The following is a 24,811-nucleotide window of genomic DNA, read 5'->3' as shown; positions in this document are numbered from 1 at the left end:
GGTCAGTCCTTTCTCCCAGGTCAGAAGTGATGGGACAAGAGGAAACAGCCCCAAGCTGTGCCAGGGGAGGCTCAGGCTGAATTTGGGAGCAGGCTTTTAAACCCAGGGCAGGGGAGTGCCCATCCCTGGAGGGATTAGGGGGATGTGGCACTTGGGGACAGGGCTAGGAGTGGCTTTCCCAGTGCTGGGTTTACCATTGGATTAAAGGACCTTAAAGCCTTTTCCACCCTCAGCAACGCTGTGGTTCAGCCAGGGCTGATCCAGTGAGGGGTTTGCTGTCACTGCCCAGCCAGGAGCTGAGCTGCACAGGCTGCCCTGGGACCCTGAGCCCTGCTCAACATTCATTCCTCCCCACAGTCAGTGCTTGTGGTGAGGGTTTGTAATAGATAAGGGATGTAACAGTTGGCTCTCACAATTGAGAGATAGATATTGTATAGATAGAGATGGATAGATATTAGATATTAATATATTAATAGATAGATATTAGATAGTACTTGATATATAATATAATATAATATAATATAATATAATATAATATAATATAATATAATATAATATAATATAATATAATATAATATAATATAATATAATATAATATAATATTGTAATATAATATTGTAATATAATATTGTAATATAATGTAATGTAATATAATTATGTGATATGATGTGATAATATTTTATTGTATAATTATATTATATTATATTTGATATTAATATATAGATATTATGTATATCTATAGAGGTATTTATAATGTTATTGTCATATTTCATCTCATAATCATCTTTCCCTCCCCCCTTGTGATAGCCTTGGTAGTCAGGACATTTAGAGGAGGCTGGTTGTTACAGGAGGTGTGGCATAACAACAGCTGACCTCCAATCAAGGTGTAAAAAGTTGTCTCCACCTGGATGGCAGAGAAAGAGTTAACTGAGAAAACTTTAGGAGCGGTTAAAGATATAAAAGGCAGAGCATCCATTTTGTAGATTAGTATGTGGCTGGTAGTTACAGGGATTCTCAGTGCTGTATTTTTTCTTTATTTAATTCTTTGTTTTAGTTTTTGTCAAAGTTTAATAAGATTTTTAAAAGTGAGCAGTCGTTTCTCACGTGTTGGAGGGGGTCACACTGCTCACAGAGCCCTTCTTGACACTCTGCCACCTCTGCCTCACGTCACCTCTGCCCGGCGTCACCTCTGCCCGGTGTCACCTCTCAGATGCTCCTGCTGCCCTGCTCTGACTCTCCTGGCTGAGGATGCTCCTCCTTCCCCAAAGGCAGCCTGGAAGGTCCCTGCCAGGTGGGTCTGGTGCCCTCAGATGGCCCCAAAGCCCTGGGCTCTCCTGATCCTGCAGGGCTTTTTCCTCTCAGGGTTATTTGTTAACAGGAGGAAGCGATTCGCTCTGGGAGCAGGGGAGGGGAGGGACAGGGCCACCTGCACTGGGGACACCTCTGTGCCTGCTCCCTTCAGGCTGGGCTTCTCTAACGGCTGGCACTGCCAGAAAGCAGGTTTTGGTTCTCAGAAAGCAATTTTTTGGTGTCACCCTGCTTCCTCTGGGTTTTCTCAGGTGCCTCCCCACAGAGGCTGGGGCAGGAATTTCTGTGAGGTCACAGCCACCAGAGAAGGTTGATGTCTCAGGTTTGGCTTTTCTATTTTTCAGATTCTGTGCTGCTTTAGTGTGTGGGTCTGGGTTCATATCAGGGATGGTGAGCTCTGTGCACAGAGCAGGGAGACAAAACAATTCCTGCTCTAGCTGGGGACAAAGGACATAGGATCCAAATCTCAGGCCCAAGAGCACAAACAACGTGGGCCAAGAGAGAAAAACAAGGATGGGACTGCATGGGCTGGAGCTGGAATTGGACAATGAACTCCAAGATGCAAATGGAGCAGAACTGATCAAAGTGAGAGACCCAGTGACCAGGTGTCCATTTTGTGACCATTTTGGTTCACCTGGGGTGCAGCCCTGGCTGGGCTCTTGTGCTGCCCAAGACTCCAAGAGGTTAGAGCAGGGACAGGAGCCCTTGGAGCTGCCCCTGGTTTGTGGAAGCATCTTCTCCCAAGCCAAATGTCCCTGGTGAGCAGCTTCCCCCTGGAACAGGAGGGAGCAGGAGAGTGCTGGGCCCAGGGTGGCACTGCTGGGACACTTCTGTGTAGAGCCATGTCACTGTGCTGTCCTCAGGCAGCCTGGGCTCCTGTGCTGGCTGTGCATTGGGCTGGGAAATCTGTGAAAACACCCTGCTGAGCCTTTGTGGGGCCACTGGAAACGCTCCTGGCTCCAGAGCCATTGATCCTGAACAGTTTTTAATGAGGGGCTGGGGCACAGAGTTAAACTCAACCCCCCCATTTCCTGCCTGGCACCCCCCTGTGCTCCTGTGGGCTGAGAGCTCAGCCCTGGCTCTCGGCAAATGATGCCAGGAGCTTTGTCCTGGGGCTGGAGGAGCACAGAGCTTGTTCCTGCCACGCAGGTGTTGGCAACAAATGGAGAGCAGCTCCTCTGGCTTTGGGATGGAGCAGGAACCAAGGACAGGACACTGCAGCAGTTTGTGCACAAGTTGGAGGAGAAGGGCTCTGGTTTTTCCTTTGCTTCTCCCTGGCCTCCCTGCATCACCTTTTGCTGAAATTACAACTTATACACAGCATCAGGGACCTGGAGATTGACCCCTGCCAGTGCAGAGGATTTGGAGAGTGTCAGACTGCAGGGAGATTAAATGAGATATTTATGTGAGGAAATTATGGCTGAGCCCATTCCTTGGCTACTTTACTACCTCCTTACTCCTGCTAGTAGCACAGCCTTGGGCAGGGTGTAGGAAAGGGGGCACAGAGGGCTTTGAGAGCCCTGAAAATAAATTTACCCTGACCTGCACTGGTTTGGGTCCTCCTGAAGGTGCTGAGCAGGTTCTGAGCTGCCCTGAGCACCAAGCCCTCCTCGCCCCTGCCCCACTCCCTGCTCCACGTGCTGCAGGGGCTCACAGCTCTATTTCTAACCACAAGTGACAGTGGCTTTGGTGCATGAACAGCTGTGTTCTTGCCTTGCCTCTGCTGTTTGAAAATTAAGGTGACACATGTGTGAAGTTATTGGCATGGCTGGGTTTCCTTCTTCAGTAATTCTGCCTTCATTTGCTTCTCATTTAATTTTACTTAAATTTACTAAAACTTAATTTTATTTTTTTATTAAATTCTTCTTTAATTTACTCTGAGACGGTTGTTGTGTCTCCCTGAGTGACATCTCCCTGCTGAGCTCTGCTCTGGCTCTGTGTGCTGGGTGCTGCCAGACACGGCTGGTCCTGCCCAAAGCCACCTCCCTTCTCCTCTCTCTGCTTCCCAAGGTGGGTTTTTAAGGAATTCTCACTCTGGGCAGCATCTCTGTGCAGATGTGCAATTTTGGACATTTCTGGTTCACAGTTCTCCACTGGAGCCACCCTCACAGGTCCCTCCTGGAGAGGAGGATTGGAACAGGGAGTCATAGAACCATGGAATGGTTTGAGTTGGAGGGATCTTAAAGGAATGGGTTAAAATGAGGGAAGGGAAGGGAAGGGAAGGGAAGGGAAGGGAAGGGAAGGGAAGGGAAGGGAAGGGAAGGGAAGGGAAGGGAAGGGAAGGGAAGGGAAGGGAAGGGAAGGGAAGGGAAGGGAAGGGAAGGGAAGGGAAGGGAAGGGAAGGGAAGGGAAGGGAAGGGAAGGGAAGGGAAGGGAAGGGAAGGGAAGGGAAGGGAAGGGAAGGGAAGGGAAGGGAAGGGAAGGGAAGGGAAGGGAAGGGAAGGGAAGGGAAGGGAAGGGAAGGGAAGGGAAGTCATTTTAGAATGTCCAGCTCTTAAAACTGTCTGGAACCAAAGCAGCTGTTCACACACAGCAAAAACCACCTGGAAAGGGACCATTAATGCCATTTCTGCAGGAGCAGAGCTGTCCCTGGGTCTGGCCCTCCCAGGCTGTGAGCTCAGGGGATCCTGGAATGCTTTGGGTTGGGAGGGACCTTAAATCCCATCTCATCCCCCCCCCGCCATGGCAGGGACACCTTCCACTGCTCCAAACCCTGTCCAGCCTGGCCTTGGGCACTGCTAGGGATCCAGGGGCAGCCACAGCTGCTCTGGGCACCCCAAGCCAGGGCCTGCCCACCCTTTCAGTCAGGAACTTTCCCCATTATCCATCCCAAACCCAGCAGCTGCCACCCAAACCAGCCCTGAGCTCGTTGTGCTGCTGCTGTGTTGGTGCCACACATTGGTCACCTCAGCCTGGACACAGAAAGGCTTCCCTGAGCCCTGAGCTGCCCCAAAACTGCCCACAGCCACTGGACAGGAGGTTCTGCCTGGGGCAGTGCCAGGTGGAAGTCCCAGACCACTTTGGTCTCTGAACATCTGCAGCAGATGTTGGAGCTGCTTCATCCTCACCTTCCGATGGGGCACAGCAGCTCCTGTGCTCCAGGAGTGCCTGGAGCAGGGCCACAGCCTCCTGTAGCCCTGCTGGAGGGGCTTTGGGCAGGTTAGAAATATAAAAATACAGAAATATGCAGTTCTGGATTTGGCTGAGGCACCAAAGTGAATTCTCTGTGCCTGCAGTGCCAGGGCCTCTGCTGTCTGTGAGTCACAGTCTTTGAAACCTCAGGTGAAGGGGCCACCAGCAGCTCCCAGCACCACTAAATGAACGTGTTGGTTTCATCTTCATAATCAGAATATTCCTGTGGGCACAGAGGGTGAAAGCTGCTGCCAGGTGTGGAAGAGCTGGAGGAGCCCTGGGTGCTCTCACTGCTCCTCAGACACACCACGAGGAGCTCAGTCCACACAGACCAGACCTAAACATTCCCTGCGGTTTGAAAATTAAGGAATAAAATAAATACCACCCCTGGGGCTCAGTGCCATGATCCCAGCACGTTGGTGAGGTTGAAATGAGTTATTCTGAGGGGTGATTTGAGCCTCAAAGTGTTGGAAATGTGACAAGTTCAGGAAAGAGCAGTGGAAGAGATGAAGGGCCTGGCTGGGCTGATTGATGGGCTCAGCCCTGGGGGATGGAGACAAACATTAATTGTTGGCCAAGAGTGATGGGGGAACATCTGAGAGCAAAGGAGAAGCATCTGAGGAGCACAAGTTTCCTTCAGAGAGGAAAAGCTGATTTGGATGTACTGCTAAAATGGAACAGGGCTAAGGCAGAAGAAATTAATCAGTGGAAAGGAAGTCTGGGTATCAAGAAACATTTCCAAGAAAGAAGATTCATCAGGATTTGGGGCAGGGAGTGTGTGGAAATGCCATTGCCAGGCCCTTAGCACTGGATCAGAGATGGGAACAATCCTCCCCAGGCAGGAAGAACCCACAGGGCTGAGCTCACAGGACTTTCCCATAGCTAATTCCTGCAATCCTGAGTTCCATCAGGGAAAATCCTACTTTCAGTTTCTTTCTGGGGCCAATGTGATTTCCAGTTCTGTCAGCCATTTGTGGCAAACTGAAAACCACCGAACACAGAAGGATTTTGTGACACTTTTGGTGGTGTTTTTGTGTGAAAGGAGAGTGAAACCCTCCCTGTGCACAGCAGTAAATGCTCTCTAGCACATTTTTATAACTCAGTGATCAGGACTGAGGTGAAAAAACAACTCATTCTCCATGGTCTGGTGAGTTCCTGGTGTTTGTCCTTCCTGTGCTCTCGAGGGGAGATTGCATTAATCAATAACTGCCCGTGCTCAGGCTGCTCTCACATGGGCACTATTCACCTCTCCCTTTGCTTTTCCACCCAGGAAAAATATCTCTGAGGTGACCTTGCAGCTGCAATCCCAGAGCAGGCAAAACCCAGCACTTCCCTCTTGGAAAGGACTCCAGAAGGAGCAGAGGAGAGTTACTGCTGCCCCACAGAAAACCTTTGGGGCCCTCATGTTCTGCTCCCCCTCAGCTGGACCTGGGGACAAGAAGAGCCCATGGACACAAATTTCACTGGACACAAATTTCCCTGTGCTCAGAGGAGTGGGGATGGGTGCTGGAGGTCCCTCTCAGCTGTGGGGGATGTTCCTGGCTGGGTTTTGGGGCACTGGGAGCAGAGGTTTTTTCCCTCACAGCCTCTTCACAGGGCCAGCAGCTTTTATTCAGCACTTTCCAGGGGGAATGGCAGCTGAGCTGGGCCTGTCCTGCCCTGCTTGGGCCCAGCTGAGTGCCCAGAAAGGCCTGGTTTAAGCCATGTGAGAGGATTTTGGGGAGGTGCAGACAGCACTGAGCGCCCCTGAACCTTCTGCTCATCCCTCTGGCACCCCTCACCCTGCTCTGCTCTGCTGTGGGGCTTTTCTCCAGACTCTTGTCTGCCTCCACATCCAAACGATGTTCCTTGGGGCAGGATGTGGGGATGTGCTCCCTGTTGATGGAGTGACTAAATAATTCTTTGTCTGCTTAAAAAGGCAAAAAGCCCAGAAGTTTCTCTCCCAATTTGGTTCAAAGACACCTCATAGGACCTTTGGGACTTCACCTCAGACCTGGGGCTGAGACCAAGAGGTCTCACCTAGGTAATTCACTAGAAAAGGAAGAGAACAGTGGAAATAATTGCTTTTGTGGGGTGTTTTAGCAGGAGCAAGGACCTCTCACCCCTAGCTCAGTTTTTCTCTGCAAGAGCTTTGTTATTTTGCCTTTCATTAAACCTTTTTCTGTTTCCAGCACTACCTCAGAAGCCATCCTGCTAATTTGATGCCATTGGGGTAGCTGGGCTATCTCGGGTGGGATGGGATCTCTGAGATCTCATAAAACCCAGCTCAAAGAGTAACACATCAGCAAAATTTGCTGGATCTTTCCAGGATTTGCTGGATGCTTTCCAGGCTCAGCCACAGCTCTGGGGTCTGCTGCAGTCTGTGCCCAGTTTTGCCCAGTTTGCCCAGTTTGGCTCTGGCAGGACCCTCCTCATCCACCCCCCTTTGTCCCAGAGGTCACAACAACAGGACCTTGAAAGTCTGACACAGAAATTGGGAGATGTTTTTCCACTAGTTTATGCTCAGTCTGACCCTCCTCCCAAGAGCTGCATTAATAAAACATTAATTAATTAATTAGTTAAGCTCTGGTTGTGATATTTTATTTATGGGGGTGCTCCCACCTCGGCCTCCGTGCGTGAAAGATCAGAAGCCCAGATAAAAACTGAGGGGCAAACCATACATGGATGTGTTCACAGATAATCTGCTGGATCTGCACAAACAACTGACAGGAAAAAAGTTGTGATTTTCACTGAAAAACTCAGCACTTTCCACTTGCCCTGCAGATCTCAGCAACAGATTCGGGTGTGATCTGCTTCAAGGTGCTCAGTGCTGACTGCACCTTTCCAAAATCAAGTGAGAAGGGTTCAGAGACCAACAGAGACCAATACTGGGAGTTTTCTGGAGAGATGGAGAGCAGGAGAGCCAAAAACCTGAATAATCTGTTCTTCCCTGGCCCAACCTGTCACACCTGAGTGACTTCAGAGGCTCTGGCTGGGAGGGTGTTTGGAAGCTTTTCAGAGTCACAAATCAATTGGTTTTGTAAGAGACTTTTAAGGTTTAAAATACTCAGATCCTGGACAAGAGAGAGCCTGGGCAAAATGTGGCTGTGTTGGCCACCTTGGAGGCAGAAGGATTTTCTGTGAGATCTGAGCTCAGGGTTGGAGTCAGCCACTGAGAGATGCTGGGGCTGGGATCTCTTCCAGCTCTGCCCCTGCCTGTGTTTTCTGCCCAGTTAATTCCTGACAGGCAGAAACATCCCTGAAGTGCTGGGAGAGACTGTCTGGTTTGGTGAAATCATCATAAAAGAAAATTTGATATTTATTTCCTGCAGGTGCTGGAGTACTCCTGGTATAGTTGGTGGATAAAATAACCCCAGAGATGCTGCTTTTGCTGCTTTTTGCTGCTTTTTGCTGCTTTTTGCTGCTTTTTGCTGCTTTTTGCTGCTCAGTGATTTCTGCTTTGCAGTTTTGCTCATCCAGTGCTGCCCACCCCAGCCCTGGGCAGAATCCAGAGTGTCCCATTTCCTCCATCCCATCCACTCCAGGCCTTGCCAAAGCTCCAGGTGGATGAACTGGGAGGCTCAAGGTTCTGCTTTGGGATTTAACTCTTGCAACAGAAGATTTTCTGAGCATCCCAGAATAACCTGAGCTGGAAGGGACCATCAGGGATCAAATCCAGCCCCTGGCCCTGCACAGCCACCCCAACAGCCCCACCCTGAGCAGCCCTGAGAGCGTTGTCATTGACCTGGAGAGGGGCTGGGAACACCTGAGAGGAACCACTGAGGGAGCTGGCAGTGCTCAGGCTGGAGAAAAGGAGACTCAGGGGTGACCTTGTCACTCTGCACAGCTCCTGGAAGGTGCCTGTGCTCAGCTGGGGCTGGGCTCTTTCTCCAGGAACTGACAGAACCAGAGGACACAGCCTCAAGCTGCACCAAGGGAAATATAGGCTGGATATTAGGAAAAAAATATAGGTTGGATATTAGGAAAAATTTATCATTCTTTCAGTTTTTCATGGAAAGGGTGATAAAGTTGTGGAATGGCTGCCCAGGGAGGTGGTGCAGTCCCCATCCCTGGGGGTGTTTAACAAAGCCTGGATGTGGCACTGGGTGCCAGGGTTGAGTTGAGGGGTTGGGGCTGGGTTGGACCTGATGATCTTGAAGGTCTCTTCCACCCCAGTGATTCTGGAATTCTGTGAATTCTGTGTCCAAACGCTCCTGGAGCTCTGGCAGCCTTGGGGCCGGGACCATTCCCTGGGCAGCCTGGGCAGTGCCAGCACCCTCGGGGACAAGAACCTTGCCCTGAGCTCCATGCCAGCAGAAAGTTTAAGAGCAGGAAAGTTTATTGTGTATCAGATGCTCTGGTTGGAGTTTTAAAAGAGGAAAGATGAATGTAAGGCTGAAATCAAAACTGCAACAAGGAAAGGAATTCTGCAGGATGCAGCTGAGGGCCCAAAATCCCATGTGTGAAATGTCCTGGTGGTGGGTGATGCTCTGGAAGGGTCTCCATGGGACTGGGAGCTCAAACTTTGCCTGAACATTGCTGGAACATTATTTCAAAGCAGACAGAGACTATTCCTTTATTAATCTTTATCATTTACTATCCTTTACTAATCTTTATTAATCCCCTGTTCTGGGGATCAAAGAGAAAATCTAACTGGGCTTGATTAGAGGGTGGCCAGAGGAAATTCCTGAAGAGGAAATTCTGAGGAGGAAAATGAAGACAACTGGGGAGTGAAGGTGTTGGACATCAGCTCTGAGGGGTTGGGACATCCCTTCATGTGAGCAGTGATTTGTGAGGGACAATGGGAATTTGTTCCCACATTCCCTGAGTGTGGAAATGCTCCACTCACAGGCAGCCTGGGATCCCTATTTTCTAAGTAGAAAGCTGAGCCAAGATTTTCTGAGGCAGAAATAAAGGGTCAGATCTGCCCAGGGCATTTTGTTTATTTTTAATTACAGCAGCAAAGGGGGTTTGTTCCAATGATTTGCATGGGATGTGGGGAACTGGAGTTATTTCAGACTGGTTCATGTTTTATCCTCGCTGCCTCTCTCACTGAGGCTGGAATTTGATTCCTGGCTCTGTGTGGAGTTTGTGGAACCTGCCCATGGTCCCCATGGCCCTCTGGGATCTGTCCCTTGTTCTGGGCTCTGTCTGCTGTGCCCATTCAATTCCACACCCAGCAGAGCCTTTCCTGGCACCTCTGGGTTATTGCAAGGCTAAATCAGCACATTCAGGGATCAAAGCTGTGTTTAAAAATGCACATTTCTGCTCTAAGGACTAGGGTTATACTTCAAGTTTATATTTAATTATGTTAAATATTCTATTCTATTATTATATTTCATTCTATTAAATATTCATGTATTTACTGTATCTATGTCTATACTTTAGGTGTGTTTACTTACAGCCCGTATTATATTACCCAGCATTAAACATTGGTGATGTTCACCTGGAGAGAAGCTCCAGGCAGAGCTCAGAGCCCCTGGCAGGGCCTGAAGGGGCTCCAGGAGAGCTGCAGAGGGACTGGGGACAAGGCCTGCAGGGACAGGAGCCAGGGAATGGCTGCCAGTGGCAGAGGGCAGGGCTGGGTGGGAGATTGGGCAGGAATTGTTCCCTGGCAGGGTGGGCAGGCCCTGGCTTGGGGTGCCCAGAGCAGCTGTGGCTGCCCCTGGATCCCTGGCAGTGCCCAAGGCCAGGCTGGACAGGGCTGGGAGCAGCCTGGGACAGTGGGAGGTGTCCCTGCCATGGCAGGGTGGCACTGGATGAGTTTTAAGGTCCCTTCCAACCCAAAACATTCTGGGATTCCATGGCTTTAATTCCCAACCCATCCACTTGCAGTTACCACCTAATTCTCCCTAGGAGTCCACAGAGATTCCCAGGAAATCAAGCACTAAACAAAACATGTCAGCCTTTCAATCACCTGATAACAATTATTTGTACTTTTTGAGTATTTCCAACCCTCCAGAACTTCCTGCTTTGCCCCACAAGGAGCTGCTCCCTGCTCCTTACCCAACTCAACCCCAAATGTTGTCAGAGGTGATAAAAACCCTTTCGGTGCCACTCTTTGCCTTCAGCCTCTCTGTTTTTGCACCTCCAGTCCCACCTGCTTGGGGTTTGTGAGAGGAAAAGCTCGGCTTAACTGTCACCTTTGTCCTTCCTGGCCTCAGCTGCTCAAGCCAAGTTCTCTGTGCTTGGTTGGGTGGGTTTAGATCATGGAGGGAACCTGAGAATTCCCAGGATTTCTGCTTTTCATGGAGCTGGATGCTTTACACAGAGACTATGGATTGTCCTGGTTATCTGGGAGTTTCCAAGAAAGCCTCTTCCCTAACATCTTAATGGGAATTCACTTTTAAAGTTGTATATGAATATGTACTAATTCTAAATCCTGCCGTGGCAGCACCCACGTTTCTTTAGGAAATCCTATTCCCAGCAGCATAAGCAAACTTTTCAGAGAATTGGGTCCTTTTTCCCAAGAGGAAAAAGGAGGATGATGGATTGAAATCAGCAAAATCATAAATAAATCAGGAAGCAGAGCCCCGTAGATCCCTTTGTTCATCCTCTGTCAGTGAGGAGCCTGATCCCTTCTCCAGTTCTTCCCTGGGATGGCTTGCCCTGGTGTTCCTGCGGGGTTTATTCCAAGTCTAACAGATAGGAAAAGTTTTTTTGAGGTTCAAGCCCAAGTTTCCTTTGTCCCAGGTTGCTCCCTACCACCCCAGACTGTGTTTGGATTGACTGGACTTGGAACTGTGCCTGTCCTCACCGAGTAGCAACCGAGGAGATGCCAAAGAAACCCAAGGAAATAAAAGTGAGTTTGCCTCTGGATTTCAGTCTATTTATTGCTGTGATGGCCATCAGCAAACCTCTGAAGTTCTTCTGGGGTGTTTGGAGCATTATCCAGCAGGTGCCAGGTATCCTAAACCTTCCCACATTGCCACTGAGATCCTGAATCTCCTCACAGTGCCACTGAGATCCTAAACCTTCCCACAGTGCCACTGAGATCCTAAACCTTCCCGCAGTGCCACTGGGATCCAAAATCTCCCCACAGTGTCACTGAGATCCTAAATCTCCTCACATTGCCACTGAGATCCTAAAGCTTCCCGCAGTGCCACCAAGGCTCACAGGAAATGTAAAGAGAAACTTCCAGAGTTTTGATGCCATGTCCAGAGGCAAAGGGAAGGGAATGGCTGCCCAGGAGTGTTGGACCACAAGCCATCATCTCATTGTCTTCTGACCTGTCTAAACCCCCTCAGCTCCAAAAAGAACGTGATGGCCCCAACTCAACCCCGTTTTCTTCCAATGGAGCGATCAGCAGGAAAACCATGCATGAGGAATTAATCTGGAATCTGAACACCAACATTTCACAGGATCTTCCCTCTGAACGCCCTGGTGCTGCAGAAAGGCACCAGGCAGGGAACAAAGCAGCCATGATGCACCCGCCACCCCAAACAACAGCAGCGAACAAAAAGCACCTCTTACCTGCTCTGCCGAGGAGCACGGCAGCTTTGGGGGCTTCCCTACAGCAGCTGGGGAGCAGGAAGGGAAAAAAGAGGGAAAATAATCTCTGTGGAGTGAAGGCTGTGTCGATTTTGGGAAAGAAGAGGCCACAGCATCCAGCGAGAGCTCTGGCATTCGCAAACCACCGCTGGCTGGGTTTCTCTGAAACGTGACCCTATTTCCTTGTTGCACAGGAAAGGAAAGGAGAGCAAACAAAAGCTGTGCAGCTCTGAAGAGTGAAAGAGCTCTGAGATCTTCTCCGTGTCAGGGTAGGGGTCTGCTGTGGAAGGGAATGGGTCAGAAGGAGGTGGTGAGGAACTGTTGTTATTTAAAAGGATGTTTTAGAGGAGATTTGCTTGAGGAGCAAAGTTCTCTTCTTGAACAGTTCCCACTGAGCAGATGTGGATTGGAAAGGGAATCTCTGTGCATGTCTTTGCCACAGGATTACAGAGTCAGCTGGGCTGGAAAAGCCCTCTGAGGTCATCAAATCCAAGCTGTGCCCCATCCCCACTTGTCCCCAGCCCAGAGCACTCAGTGCCACCTCCAGGCCTTCCTTGGACACCTCCAGGGATGGGGGCTCCAAACCTCCCTGGGCAGCCCCTGCCAAGGCTTGACCACCCTTTCCACGGAGAAATTCCTCCTGATATCCTCCAAATTCCTCCTGGAGCAGCTTGAGGGCATTTCCTCCATCCTGTCCCTGTTCCCTGGCAGCAGAGCCCAAATCCCCCCTGGCTGCCCCCTCCTGTCAGAGCCATGGTCATGCCAGGCTGGGCCTCTTGGAAGTCATAGAGGAGTAAGGAAAACTGAATTTCTTTGGATTTTCCACATCCAAGCCAGGAATTACTCAGAAAGGCCCTCTGGGAGGGGCTGCTTGGGCGTTGTGGTTTGTGATGGGCCAGAGCAGGTTCAGGAGCCCAAGAAACTTCTCCTGGCCTGGTTCTCTTCCCTGTTTCTGATCAGTGATGGGCTCTTTGTGGTGCCAGAGTGGCCAGAATGTTGCCATTGAGCTGGGGACATTCCATCTGCAGTGCCACCAAAGGGTGCTGATGTTCTGCAGGATTTCCAGCTGCTCCATGTCTCCCTTTCCAGGAGGAAAAATCTCTCTGTCTCATCCCTAGCTGGCTGCCACCCATCCTGGAGTTGTTGGGTACAGGGACAAGGGCCAGCCTTGGAGAAAGGCTGTGGCACCACGGAATCATGGAATGCTTTGGGTTGGAAAGGAACCTTAAATCCCATCTTTCCAACCCCGCCATGGGCAGGGACACCTCCCTCTGGATCAGCCCCATCCATCACTGATTCCTGCTGAATGCAAAGAGGTGTCCCAAGGAGATGGATGGACAATCCCAAAGTTTCTTAACTTTTGCTGGCAGAAAATTGTACTGTAGAAGTCAGGACTAAGGCCCTGATAAAGCAGGATGAGCTTAATGATGTTCAGAACTGATTGGAATAAAAACAAAATCAGGAAAAAAATGGGCATAGGTTGGACTGGCAGAGTACAAGGTACCCCTGACCATCCCTCAGCCCCATGAAATGTTGATTTCCCCCAGGAGCCCTTTGGTTTTGTTTTCAAGTGGAGTTCTTCACAGTGTTTACCCAAAAATCCACAACAAAGCTTTTTCCAAGGACAAGGTGAGATCCTGAGATGAAAATGCAGCACCCCACTGCAGTGCCCTCGGCAAAACCCACCTGAATATTTGTCCTTTGCCCCAAAATCGCCCCAAAATTCTGGGATCAGGCACAGGGATCTCGATAATCACTTCTGATGGCTCTGCTCTCAAAGCCTGTGCCTCCTTCAAGCCAGAGTTACACTTTTGGGAAACACCAAGCCCATTTTATTTAACACCTGGGACTAATTAAGCCCGGCTTTACTGTTGGGCAATTAGTTTACATGTCTGTGCCCCGGTGGAAAAACAAACCCGTTTGTTTCCAGCTTGTTTCACTCGCAGGTTCCCAACCTGCAGCCTCTGGGCTCCAAACAAAGCCGAGCACTTTGTTTATTGCTGCAGTAGCTGAGGGGCTGAATGGAGCTTTGTTGTGTTGGGTGCTGAACAGCCATAAAAAGGGTGAGTCTGTGGCCAAGGAGCTTGTCCCAACACGGACTTGGGGCCAGGCTGTGATGTAGAGCCAGAGCTGGGAACTCTGCCCAGGCCCTGCAGTTCAGACATAGCAAGGCAGGGAGAATATTTCATTTTATGTACAAAATGCTTACACAGAATTACCCCGTCAGGCCTCAGCAGCGTTCCCTGTGTGTCCTAATGGCAACCAGGACGGAGTCTGCAGCATTTTCAAGCCTTCAGACGAGCCCTGGCCTTGGTGTGGTGAGGGTTGGACGCGTTGGGCACCATCCAGCAACGCTGGGCAGCGCCAAATTGGCCTGGAAGTGTCAGCCTTTGTGCTTCCCTGGGGTTCAGGCCAGCATCCCAGAGGGGCTTCCAGCATCCTGGGGGGGGGTTTCATCATCCTGAGGGGTTTCCATCATCCCATCAGGGCTTGCAGCATCCTGGGGGGTTTCCACCATCCTGAGGTGTTCAGTCCATCATTCCAGCAGGGTTTTCATCATCCCGAGGGGGTTTCCATCATCCTGGAAGAGTTTCCATCATCTTCCCAGGGTTTCCATCATTCCAGCAGGGTTTGCAGGATCCCACTGGGGTTTCCATCATCCTGGGAGGGTTCAGTCCATCATCCCAAGGGGGGTTTCCATGATCCTGAGAGGCTTTACATCATCCTATCCATCATCCTCCCATGTGGTTTCTGTCATCCCACCAGGGTTTCCATCATCCCAAGGGGATCCATCATTCCAAGGGGTTTCAGGATCCTGGCAGGGTTTCCATCATCCCAGGGGGCTTCAAGATCCTGACAGGGTTTCCATCATCCCGGGGAGGTTCCCATCATCCTGGAAGTGGTTCCATCATCCCACCAGGGTTTCCATCATCCCAAGGGAATCCATCATTCCAAGGGGTTTCAGGATCCTGGCAGGGTTTCCATCATCCCAGGGGGCTTCAAGATCCTGACAGGGTTTCCATCATCCCGGGGAGGTTCCCATCATCCTGGAAGTGGTTCCATCATCCCACCAGGGTTTCCAGCATCCCAGGCAGGTTCAGTCCATCATCCTGAGGGGGTTCAGTCCATCATCACAAGGGGTTTTCCATCACCCTGCTGTTGTTTCCATCATCCCAGAGGGTTTCCAGCATCCAGAGGGGTTTCAGGATCCTGCTGTTTCTTCCAGGATCCTGGTGGGGTTTCCATCATCCTGAGGGGTTTCCATCATCCTGGAAGTGTTTCCATCATCCCACCAGGGTTTCCATCATCCCAAGGGGGTTCAGGATCCTGCTGGGGTTTCCATCATCCTGGGAAGGTTTCCATCATCCTGGAAGTGGTTCCATCATCCTGGCAGGGTTTGCAGCATCCCAATGGGGTGCACATCATCCTGGGGGGTTTCAGGATCCCAGCAGGGTTTCCATCATCCCAACGGGGTTTTTGTCATCCTGGAAGTGTTTCCACCACCCCGAGGTGTTTCCATCCTCCCGCCGTTGTTTCAGGATCCCGGCAGCCCCGGCTGCTCCGTGCAGCCACAGGAGGGTGCAGTGTCACCGGGCTGCTCCCGGCTCCTCTCCATCCCCCCGGACAGCGAGGATTGCAAATCTCTGATGGAAATTCAGCCTCGTCTCCTCATCCTAGGGAGGGGAAGCAACTGGTTGATTTTGGAGATTCAATGGGAATTGTTGGTTGCCCCGTGAAACCATTTATTCAGGCTGATCTTCGGATTTTTCTGATACCAAACTAATCTGAAAAATAAACTTTCTAGCAGCCTCAGGGACTGAAAATTTCTATTCTTTATGCTGTTTATCACCTCCTCCTCTTTGCTGTGACCCTCTGGTAATTTTAGCATTCCCTGTTTTCCAGGATTTGTGCAGATGATGGAGGTCTGGGCTTGTCAGGGTTGTGCTGCTCCATCCCCTCCTCAGAGACAGGTGAGGACTGGAGTAAAGCCCATTTTTGGAGCTGGTCTGGTACAAATCTGAGGGTGCTCAAAGCACTGCTGGGTTGGGGTACAGGACTGGGGGAATTTGCCTTGTAAGCCAGGAGAGTCTGACTCTGTATTTACCACCCAGGAGGGACTGGAAACCCTGTGAATCAGGGAAAAACAAGTTTTCCAAAGGGTCTGGCAGAACAGAGCCACTCTCTGGGGAAGGAAATCTGCCCCTCTGTCCCTGTTCATTCCACACAGAGTGTGTTTGAGGCAAGCTCCAGCAGACAGAACACCCCTGGAATGGCACCAGGCCACACTTGCAGCAATTAGTTTTTCCTTGGCCAGCAGCAGCACCATTCAATTAAACCCCAAATATTTTGTTCAGTTGCTCTTTTCTGGGTGTGCTCTGGGGGCTCAGACAATGGCCAGCGTGGCCTGGGGAGGAAGGAAACCACTCTGTCCACCCAGCCAGGGAACTGGCCCAAAATCCAGCCCAGCAATCAATCCCAGTCCCTTTTGAACTCTTTTTTCCAGTGCAGAGCCAGCCCTTTCCAGTCTGCACAGAGAGAGTGGCTGGAGTGGAGCTGGGGGCTGTGATCTCCCACCCTCAGCCAGCTCCTCCTGGGAGCAAAGGATGTTTTTCCTGTTTTTTCTGGGTTATTTGGATCAGCAAACCTTCCAGGCAGCTCAGGGGGACTCAGGAGGTCCCTCCTGGGCATCTCCTGCTGCTGCTCCTTCCCAGGAGGGGAGTTCAGAGGGCTCCAAAAAACAAATGCATGGCAGAACATGAATTAGGGCTGGTGCAGCTCCAGATCAGGTTCATCCTGCTTTGCTGATAGCAGAGGATTTAGGGGGATCCACCACAAAAAGTACCACAGCTTCTTGCTTTTTCCTTCATCCCTTTTTCTTTTTTTTCTTTTTTTTTTTTTTTTTTTGTTGTTTTTGGGTTTTTTTTTGGGCCAGCATCCCATCAGGACACGGGGCTGGCCAGGCCTTTGAGGCTTTTTTCTTTCTCCATGCCCATCTCATGGTCTGGTGGCTGCTGGGGCAGCCTGGGTGGCACCAGGGACCGAGGCCAGGAGCTCTGGCTGCCCAGGGCTGTGTCCCGTGGCTTTGGCACCAGCTGTGCCTGCAAAGGTCAGGGCAGGACATGAGGCTGCCAGGGCTGTCCTGCACTTGGCATCCACACCAACTGCCCAGGGATGCAAATCCTGTCTTGCCCTCCCAAAGCTCCCCTGCAATCCTCTCCTGGGGTCTCAGGTTCAGGGAGTTTGCTTTAATACTTATACAATATATCTTAACCTATAGTTAATATAATATGTAATACATTTATTTAATACATATATAATATACCTTAATCTATAGTTAATATAATATGTAATACATTTATTTAATATATATTTAATATTTAATTTTATCTATAATGTTTTAATATATTTAATATAATAGTTAATCTATATATTTTAATATAAACTTAAAGTGTTATTTTATTGTATTTAATGTTTAATATGTGTTTTATATATTTTTATATGTGTGTGTGTGTGTGTGTAAATATATATATATATATAAATTTTATTTTGTATGTTGCATGTTCCCCTGGCAACATTTCACCCCTTAACTCTTCATTCAAATCCTCCTGGAGGAAAAAGCAATGCCAGGGTGGTTTTGGGGTTGCTCTGTCCCCACCAGGCTGGGGGTCCATCCTCACCCTGGTGCTTCCATCCTTCCCCTGTGTCCTTCCCCAGGGCCCCTCTCTCTTCCCAGGGAAAAGCAGGGCAGCTCGGAAAAGGCTCATTTTTCCAGCCTTTGCAGCACTGCCAGGTAATTCTCTCTCCACCAAGGCTCACAAACCCAGCTCTGAAATCCCAGAGCCGCCTTCAGAAGGAAGGAGGAAATGAGCTCCTGCCTTTTATTGCTGAGGTGTCCAGCGAGGGGTTGTTTGGTTATTCCCAGGGGTTATTCTTTGCTCTGGGGTGGGGGGATTGTCCTCGGGGGACACTCCACGGTGGCAGAGGGCAGGAGAACGCCGCAGTCCCGGAGCCAGCGGGGCAGGAATGATGTAACTGCGCTTCTGAAAACACTGGCGAGCTCCTGAGGGCTTTTTTGGATTCACAGCCAGTCCCTGCCATTGCTGTGCAGCCTTTCAGGCCTTTTCCTCACACTCTCCCCGCGTTTTTAAATGACTGGGCAAGCTCCGGTTAAAATGCGCGATGGGGGTGTTGTTTGTTGTTGGGGGGGATAAAAAAAACACCGAACCAAAGCCAACGCAGCCTTGCTTTGTCTGCTTTGTGTGCCACCAGCAGCACGGCCTCTTTCCTTTCTGGCTTTTCCTGGGGTGTTTTATCCACAGGGGAGCCCCAGCATCGCCTCCAGGGCTGCCCCGAGCTCCCTCCCTGCTCCTCCACAGAAAGGCTGACTAGTTTTATACTGCTCCAGCCAAGACCTGCCTTCTGCACTGATGTCAGCACTCAGGGCGGGACTTTTCCAGCTTTGTGGCTTTGGGGATTTTCTTTTTTTTTTTTTTAATTTTCTTTTTTTTTCTTTTTTTTTTTTTTTTTTTTTTTTGGATAATCCTGGCAAAATTCCTGAGCAAAGTTTTTTTTTCTTCTTCTTCTTTCTTCTTCTCTTTTTTTTTTTTTCTCCAGCAGCCCCTATCCATGTGCTGCCTCCGAGCCACTCTCTTATTACTGCTCACTTCCTGAAAGGAGACTTTTTAGCAAAGCCTCCAACTCCAGCTCTGCCTGGGTCTGACAGAAGAAGTTTCTTAAGGAAGGCAACACAAACCCTCAGCCTGGAAACTTTCTGACACACGCAGGGCTGAGGGGGAGAGAGGAGCTTTTGGCTGCTGCTGGGAAAAAGAAGAGGAAAAAAAAAAAAAAAGAGAAGCTAAAGGAATTAAAAGGAGGGGGAAAAAAAAGAAGAAAGAAGGGAAAGCACTCAAAAAGGTAAAACACTCTTTAAAATAATTTTTCCAGAGGAGACTCTTTGAGGTTGGAGTGGGGTGGTCTGGGGTGGAGGGAACGCGAATGTTCTTTGAAATCAGAACCGTCTCCCTGGAGAAGGAATGAGCCCGGAGAGCCTTGCATGCTGGAAAAACATTTATGAGAATGAAAACCATGTTCACCCTTCTCCAACATTCAGAGTTTCCATAAAAACGCAGGCTTGTGTTTCAAAGTGGCTGCAGGCAGCGGGAGCCGGGCTCTGGTGCTGCCTCCCTCGCCTCCCCCAGCCCTTCTTTTTAATTGCATTAACCCCGGGATCGAATGTTTGCCTCTCTAAACCCCAAATCTGCTCTGCTGAGCTGCCCGGGGCGAAGCTCTCAATTACAGAGAGCAGCAGCTCCGAGCCCTGCTGCAGAATGAAACGCTCCTTGCTGCCTTCATTCCTGAGAATAAACACAGCCCGCGCTCCCTCTCCCTCTTTCCCTGTCTCTCTCTCCATCTTCAGGAGCTGCCAATGCCTCTCTCCCTCCTGATGTGCTCAGAGGATTATAAAAGTCTGCCCTGAAAAAGTTGCAGTGTCACTGACTTTGTGCATCCCCAGGAGCTCGGCCCCACTGCTCTGCTTGGTTCTTTCTTTGCTTTGATTATGATTTAAAGGTGCTTTTTAAATTACTTTTTTTTAAAAATCGATCCCTCAGAAGATGTTATTTTAAACATCAAAGTAAATATTAGTGGTGTGAGATGCCAGAAGATTATCTCATTAGAGCTGAAGGAGCTGGGCTATAAATAGAAAGGAGTTTATAAAACAACTTTGGCAAATATCTTCCAGAGGGGAAGAACCAACCAAGGGGAAGTGTGGAGCTGTGCTGGGGGCAGGTAAATATAACATTTCACAGTGAGGCCCATTTTTGGGGACTTTTTTTGTGGTCAAAATGCAAACCTCAGGGGGCATTTGTGTTCCTGCTGCAATCCCTGCCAACATCCCTGGTACTGGAGACCAGCAGAGCTCTGGTTCCTGTCGTGCTCCTTCTGGTTTTATCCTCCTTAGCAGCACCCAGTGGTGCCAGGGTGGATGCTGGGCATGGCATGGAGGGCTTGGGGAGCCTCTGCTCCCTCAGGTGGAAGGGGGAACTCTCTGTGGGACACCCAGGTGATTCCCAGCACTGGGAATTTCCCCCGGTTGGGACCAGCCTTGCTGGGACTGCTCCGAAATGCCTCCATCAGTGAGGCTTCCCGCAGCCCTGGGGAGGTTGTTCCCAAAGTTTCTCCATATATGGAACGTGCTGAGTGCTCCAGTTGCTCCATCCTCAGCCTCCCTCTGTTCCTGCTTGGCCCCAGGGCAGCACCCTCTGCTCCCCTCCTCCTCCCGAGATCCCAAAAACCTCCCGGCGCCTCTTTGGGGCGGCTCCAGCTGCATTCCCCACGCGGGGAATGGGAAAGGTGCTGTCATCTCCTGCAAATCAGCTCTGCCCGGATGAGGCTGGGGGGCTGAGCTGTTTCCTTTGGCACCGGGAGGCCCCGATAAGCCGGGCCTGAGCAGCCGCCGAGAGGCTGAAGAGGAGCCCTGAGGGGAGGAAGGTGGTGCTGCTCAGCATAAACAGTGTCTGTTCCTCCAACCTGAAACATGAGAGGCTCTCTTATCACCCGTGGCTCCAGGCCACCCAGGGGCTGCTGGGGAGGAGCTGCTGTTCTCACCATTCCATGGAATCCTGGTCCATGGAATCCTCCTCTTCCCGAAGGAGCAGCTCCACAGAGGGTCCTCAGCGCAGGGTGATTCCATGCAAACCCTTATCTCCAGCTTATCTGAAACCCCTGACTCCAAACCCCTCTTTTGTTGCCGAGTTTCCAGCAATGAGTTCCTTCTGAGCTGGGAGCAGTGCAGGATGTGTCGGTCACGTCCTGCCCTGCCTCAGTCTTGGGTTAACACAAGGTGGGCTTAGAACAAGCAGGACTGGGACCAAACCCATCACGTTTTCAGAAACACTTGGCTGGGTGATGTCAGCTCAGGTGTGCTGAAGACACACAAGGCACAGAGGTCTTTGCCTGACCCCACCACTGTAGGAAATGTTTGCAGGTTGAGGAGTTACAAGCATTTCCCAGGAATCCATGAGCAGGTTGGGTCCCATGTGGGAGAGAGACACATGGAAAACCACCAGCCTGGATGCAGCCTCGTTTTCCAGCACTGAGGTTTAAAGCGACACCATCCAAGCCAACTTTCCCATCTTGGTTCCTGTGAGGGCCTTCAGTGAAGTCTGCAGGCAGCTGAAGGGTTGGGACAGTCTCCACTGGGAAACTGCTGGAATATTTTAGCTCTGTCTGACTTCAGTGGAGCAACATCAGTGCATGGTCTCCATCCAGCTGCTCCATTGCTGCTCCTCTCTCACCTTCTGCATCCTCCCAGGCTGGGAAATGTTTGGGATATTCCATGTCTGACTACTCAGAGTCTTTCATGGAATCATGGAATGGTTTGGGTTGGAAGGAACCTTAAAGCTCATCCAGTCCCACCCCTGCCTTGGGCAGGGACACCTTCCACTGCCTCAGATTGCTCCAAGCCCTGTCCAGCTTGGCCTTGGACACTTCCAGGGATGGGACATCCACAGCTTTACACTTCTGTTTATCACAATTACCAATATTGTGTTTCCTACTCTTACATCGTAGCTTAATTTAAAAGGAAAAATTACTTTAAATTAATCTATTCCTGTGCAGTCCTGCAAATCTTTCTGAACTCAAACATTTATAATATTGGTCCCAAATAAACTGAACTGGCAGGTGAAGTTCTGGCCTCTTTCTGGGATTTGTGACCTCGGTGGGCAGTGGCTTTGACCAAAATGTAAATGCAGAGGATGAGTTCAGTCCTGTCAGGGTTAGGGACACTTCATTCTCTGGCCATGGAGGAAGGAGCTGCATCTGGGCCACATTTTCCTGAGTAAAGAACCTACAGGGAGGGGAAAAAGGCCCAAAATCCTGCCCAGCAGATCTCCTGGAGCTCCCAAGGAGCTGGAGCTGGACACGATCTGCAGGTCTGTAAGGGCTGGAAGGATCCCACAGCTAAAGTGTTCTGCAAGGCTTCATCCCACAGGAGGCATCCCTGCTCCTGCAGGGCTCCCCTGGCATGGGGGTGATGCCTTGAAGAGCTGGAAGAGAGGCTAGAGGGAGTTCAGAGGAATAAAGTGAATTTATTGCAGTGCCTTCCAAGGCCACACCCTGGCAGTGCTGGAGCCACAGCCGTGGCTCTGCCCAGGGGGCTCCAAGATGGAAGCAAAAAGGGCTTGGTCACAATATTGCACATTTTTATAAGTTTTAGTCCATTTGCATGCAGGAGTTAACTGTCCAATTAACAAGTTCAAATGATGAAGTTTCATCCTCCTTGCTTGCTTGCCTGCCCTCCTCTTTTCACATTGTTTGTGCTTTGGGCCTGAAGTTTGAAGGGATTGTCCTTGAGTCTCCAGCTAGAATAGGATTGTTTTGTCTTCACCAGCCTGTGAAAAGATCCTAGTATAAATCCTGTGTCCTATATATATATCCTATGTATATTGTATATATAGGATATTAGATACAGGAGACCTATAGATATAGAGATAGATAGATAGATAGATAGATAGATAGATAGATAGATAGATATAAGATATGGGATATTTTTATATATTTTAATATGAATATATATATCTACATTATAGGGGAGATAAATATAGATATAGATATAGATATAGATATAGATATAGATATAGATATAGATATCTCCTATATATCCTACATATATCCTTAATATAAAGCTAAAAGCTACACACCAAAACAGGACAGAAAAGCCTAAACCCCAAGGTATCAGGGTGAGCTGGCTTGGGACTGTGGGTGCCTCTGCCATGGTCACTGCCCTGCCCTGAGGGGACCCTGGGGTGATCCCATGGCCTTGCACCCACTGTTACCTTGGCTGTCACCAAATCCCTCCCTGGTTTGTCCTGCTCTGGGAGGACACTTTCTCTGTGTCATCCCTTCTCTGGCTGGTTCTGGTTTCCTGGCAGGACAGGCAGGTCCAAATTGGCTTTGCTGCTTTAGGGTCCCACTCCAAGCTCCCTGCATTTCCTCCTGTGCCCCTCTGGGACAGGCTGGGCTGTGAGGTCCTGATCTAACACAAAGGGGACTCAGTTCTGAGAGTGGGATGGGACCAAAGACCACCTTGTGTGGCTTCCAACCTCACTCATTCTTTAATTCAGCCTGGGAGGATCAGCTCAGCCCGAGGGGAGCTGGAGCTGGGCCGTGCTGTGGATCCCTCCCCCTGGCCAGGACATTGCTGGGGCAGTGCTGGCTGGGGCTGTGCTGTGACAGTGGCAGAAGGAGCTGCTGAGCCCTGGGCTCACTGCAGGTGCCTCAGTGCTTCTCCCAGCTCTGCTGGGCAGCAGGAGTCACCTCAGAAACTTTTCTTGGGACGTTCAGCAGAGTTCTCCTGTCTCTCCAGCTCCAGCCTGAGACTGTGAGTGCACAAGGTGTGACACCTGGTGACAGGGGCTGTAGGGGGACTGTGCCCATCCAGCCTAATAACCAGACATGTCTTTGTTCCCTGGCAGGGTGGGCAGGCCCTGGCTTGGGGTGCCCAGAGCAGCTGTTACTGCCCCTGGATCCCTGCAGTGCCCAAGGCCAGGCTGGGCAGGGCTGGGAGCAGCCTGGGACAGTGGGAGGTATCCCTGCCATGGCAGGGGAATGGAACTAAATGAGCTTTAAGATCCCTTTCACCAAACCATCCTGTACTGGGGTATGGCCCTGTCCTACAGCCTGGCTGACAAAGAGCCAAATTTCAGGTGTGACACTCGGTGTGAGAGCTGTGACAGCAGCCTGGGAGCTGGGGCTGCATAAACCACATAACCCTGCCTCAGCCGGGGCTCACAGCACGGAGCAGCTCCCTCCTGGTTATGCAGGTGAGCCCAGCTCGCTGTTGGCACACCAGGGTGTTTGTCTTTATGCAAGCCCAGGGCTCGGTGCCCTGCGGGGCTGGGTTGTGTAAGCACCGGGACGGCTGGAGGGGAGCTGCGGGAGCCAGCCCTGCCGGGATGGGGATGAGAACCAGCCCTGCCGGGATGGAAAGGAGCCAGCCCTGCCGGGATGGGGATGAGAACCAGCCCTGCCGGGATGGAAAGGAGCCAGCCCTGCCGGGATGGAGAGAGGAGCCAGCAGTGCCGGGATGGAGAAAGAAACCAGCTCTGCCGGGATAGAGAGAGGAGCCAGCAGTGCCGGGATGGAGAGAGGAGCCAGCCGTGCCGGGATGGGGATGAGAACCAGCTCTGAAGGGATGGAGAGAGGAGCCAGCAGGGCTGGGATGGAGAGAGGACCCAGCTCTGCCGGGATGGAGAGGAACCAGCAGTGCCAGGATGGGGAGAAGGGCCAGCAGTGCCAAGATGGAGAGAAGCCAGCCCCGCCTGGATGGGGAGAGGAATCGGCTCTGCCGGGATGGAGAGAGGAACCAGCGGTGCGGGGATGGAGAGGAGTCAGCCCTGCTGGGGTGGGAATGAGCCAGCCCTGCCGGGATGGAGGTGGCTGAGTCTGCCTCTCCTTCCCTGCCCGCTCCGAGGTGTGAGCGCTCCCAGCCTTTCCCGGAGCCCTTTCCTGGCAGAGCCCTGGTGCTGCTCCGTGCCGGGAGGAGCAGCAGGAGCTCAGGGAGAGCTGCCTGTGCACAGGCCCTGGAGGTCTGGATTCTCTCCTGGCTGTGCTGAAGCCCACTCGGAGCATTTCATGGGGGCAGAGGCAGCCACGGAGATGCAAGGTGTAAAACTGGCATTTGCGCATGGAATATCTGTATTCCATGGATGGCAGGGCACTGAGGGGTGGGCACCAGACCTATCTGCAGATAGTGTGTGCAGACAGAGTTATCAACATGTATCTGTGTGCAGACAACATCTATCCCCATGCAGATAATGTGTATTCCCATGCAGATAGCATGTATTTCATGCTGATAACAGGTTATCACATGCAAATAACATGTATCCATGCCCAGAATATG

At 50.7% G+C, this 24,811-nt stretch overlaps 2 protein-coding genes across 2 annotated transcripts in view; one reads left to right on the top strand and one right to left on the bottom strand.

Moving 5' to 3' along the window:
* The window catches only part of LOC135284806 (tyrosine-protein kinase ZAP-70), a 35,469-nt gene extending 23,469 nt beyond the window's left edge, over positions 1 to 12,000 (bottom strand). Inside the window, exon 1 of the mRNA XM_064396539.1 lies at positions 11,893 to 12,000. The gene's annotated coding sequence lies outside the window, so the exon portion shown is untranslated. The remainder of the gene's footprint in view (positions 1 to 11,892) is intronic.
* A 6,482-nt stretch (positions 12,001 to 18,482) lies between these two features.
* Positions 18,483 to 24,811, top strand: part of ADAMTS10 (ADAM metallopeptidase with thrombospondin type 1 motif 10) — a 68,842-nt gene continuing 62,513 nt past the window's right edge. Inside the window, exon 1 of the mRNA XM_064396394.1 lies at positions 18,483 to 18,825. The gene's annotated coding sequence lies outside the window, so the exon portion shown is untranslated. The remainder of the gene's footprint in view (positions 18,826 to 24,811) is intronic.

The sequence above is a fragment of the Passer domesticus genome, chromosome 21 (genome assembly GCF_036417665.1).
Source record: "Passer domesticus isolate bPasDom1 chromosome 21, bPasDom1.hap1, whole genome shotgun sequence".
Lineage (NCBI taxonomy): Eukaryota > Metazoa > Chordata > Aves > Passeriformes > Passeridae > Passer > Passer domesticus.
The sequence above is the reverse complement of the archived record's forward strand: the minus strand, read 5'-3'. Positions and strand labels throughout refer to the sequence as shown.